This window comes from Olea europaea, chromosome 12 (assembly GCF_002742605.1).
Source record: "Olea europaea var. sylvestris chromosome 12, O_europaea_v1, whole genome shotgun sequence".
Lineage (NCBI taxonomy): Eukaryota > Viridiplantae > Streptophyta > Magnoliopsida > Lamiales > Oleaceae > Olea > Olea europaea.
Genome location: NC_036248.1, coordinates 27,820,993 through 27,823,368, shown reverse-complemented (window position 1 = coordinate 27,823,368; position 2,376 = coordinate 27,820,993).

Genomic DNA, 2,376 nt, shown 5'->3' with positions numbered 1-2,376 from the left:
TTCTCGAGGACCAAAATACCCCGATCACCAAAGTACCTCGAGGACATTTGGCAGAAAGCAGGGCAGAGCATGAGTCCTCGAGGAAAAGGTCCTCGGGTATACAATGTGCACTCCTCCTAGAGACCAAGTTTTGGGATGGGGTGCACCTGAGTTGCGAACACCTTACTTTAGGTAGCGTCATCGAGAAATATTGGCTGACAATGAAGGTCGGCATTGATATGACCGTTGTAGAGAGTGGGCTTAGATGTGTAACACGTGTCCTCATGGATGACCATAGATAGCGACCTTTGCCCTCCCGTCGTTTTCACCTATAAATACTACTGTTCTGACCTTCATTTTTCACTTTTACCCACTGTAAATCTAAATTCTGTGAGGTCGTGCTCGAGCAAAATACTTTGGAACTTCTCAAGACGTCGGGTAACTCCAGGTAAGGCTCGAAACTTTAAGTTATTCCATAAGCTAGGTCTTAAGTTCATTGAGTAATGTCGAGTAGTAAGTTAATATGATTTTCGAGTATCCCAATGAACCCTGTAGGCTGAAAGAGCACTCGGCTATTACCGTGGCTAGGGAATATGGTATTATGCCTATTTGTGATGTTAGATTCCCCGGTCCCGAGGATAGGATTGTTCGAGCTCGACGAGGGGAGTTTGTCATATTTAGAGAGACCCTTAAGGCTGGCTTTAGGTGGCCTCTTTACCTCTTTTTTATCTCTTTATCATTCGAGCACTCCATGTTCCTGGGGTAGTTAGTGCCTAATCCCTAGAGAATGCTCGTGTATTTTCTTTATAGCTTGTAGGTACCTAGATATCGACCCCAACGTTGACCTTTGTAAATTGGTGTTTGAGCTTAAAAAGCATCCTTGGTATACTTATTTTGGTTATCTCTCGAAGATGGGGGGTTTTAAGGTCCCGAGGATGGCGAGTTCTCTAAAAGGGTAGAGGGAGGAGTGGTTTTATATAATAGCGCAAGAACCCGACCTTCCTTTCTGGTCCGATTGGGGGATCCCCGACGTCGAGAAGTTCTGTGAGGGGCAGGTGTATCCAGATGTGTTGGAAGAGCATAGGAGGATGCTGGTGGGGCTCAACCCCCTTTTCTCGACGATGAAGGAGATTGGGGAAGAGGTTATAGACCTGGTAGATATTAGAGGCATCGAGGGTAGGGATGTTCCCTTATTTCTTGCAAAATGGCTTGATCTTGTGTTCATTCTAAAGTGTTGTAATCTTGCAGGTATGTCATTTGATCGTCGAGCCCTCCGCAATTTTGTCAACACAAGAGCTGATGCCCGTCCACAGGGGCACCTTCCGACGAAGAAGAAGAGCAAGAAAAGACCTTGAGGAACCCCAATTGAGCCAAGTGTGAGGGGGCCTGGCGAAACATCTAGAGCACAACCTCAAGGTTCGAGCCCAGTGCAGCTGAGTCAGAGATCTCCTACTCCTCGAGTTGTTATTCCTTGACCTCCTTCTAAGGTAGTCGATCTCGACGATGACACTATTCCTCTGGTGAATTCCTTTACCGAGGAATTCGAATGTTGTCACCTCGTTCCCAGTCTTGTTAACAAATACAAGGAGGAGGTGAAGCTCGAGGACGGGATGAAGGTCCTCGAGCTCTTTACTATGAAGGTAATCCTCGAACATTTTACTTCAGCTTTTAGTTCCTTCTTCGAGATTAATAACCTAAAATTTTTCTTTTTCAGACGTTGAGTGTAGCTCGAGGACTCTCTTTCCAAAGAATCGAGGAGGCCAAGAGGGCGGTTGGGGTGGAGACCTCAATGACTTCTAAGGATAGGAGGATCTTTGACCTCGAGGCCAAGGTCGAGGCTTTGTTAAAAGAGCGTGATGATGCAAAGAGGGAGGCTGCTAAGGCTTGGGATGACCACGGTGCTACGAAGGACGAGGTCGAAGACGCGAGGCTTGAACTTATCCAAAAGACAAAGGACTTTGAGAGCAAGCTTGTGGAAGTTAAGGAGAAGGCCTGGGAGGAGTTTAAAACCTCCGAGGATTGTGACAAAATTAAGGACGAGTACGCATCGGGGGCGTACTTTTATGCTCTCAAGGAGGCCCGGGCCTTCTTCCGTCTGAAATTACCCGATGTGACCCCGGATGATCTGAAGACCGTGCCTTCTATCGCCGATACCCTGGAGCTCTTGGGTTCGAAGGACGGAGGAGCAGGTGGGGACAACGACGAGGAAGGCCTTGAGGACGACGTCCAGATTGACATCCACAACCTCGACCCTCCCCTTGGTCATATTGGATAGTGCCCCACCCCGATCTCTTATTTTGTAATTTTTGAACAAGTATTATGTCCGACGACTGCACAATGTTTTGTTATTATTGAATGAAACAATGCCTTTAGATATGAACTGTCAATGAGTCATCC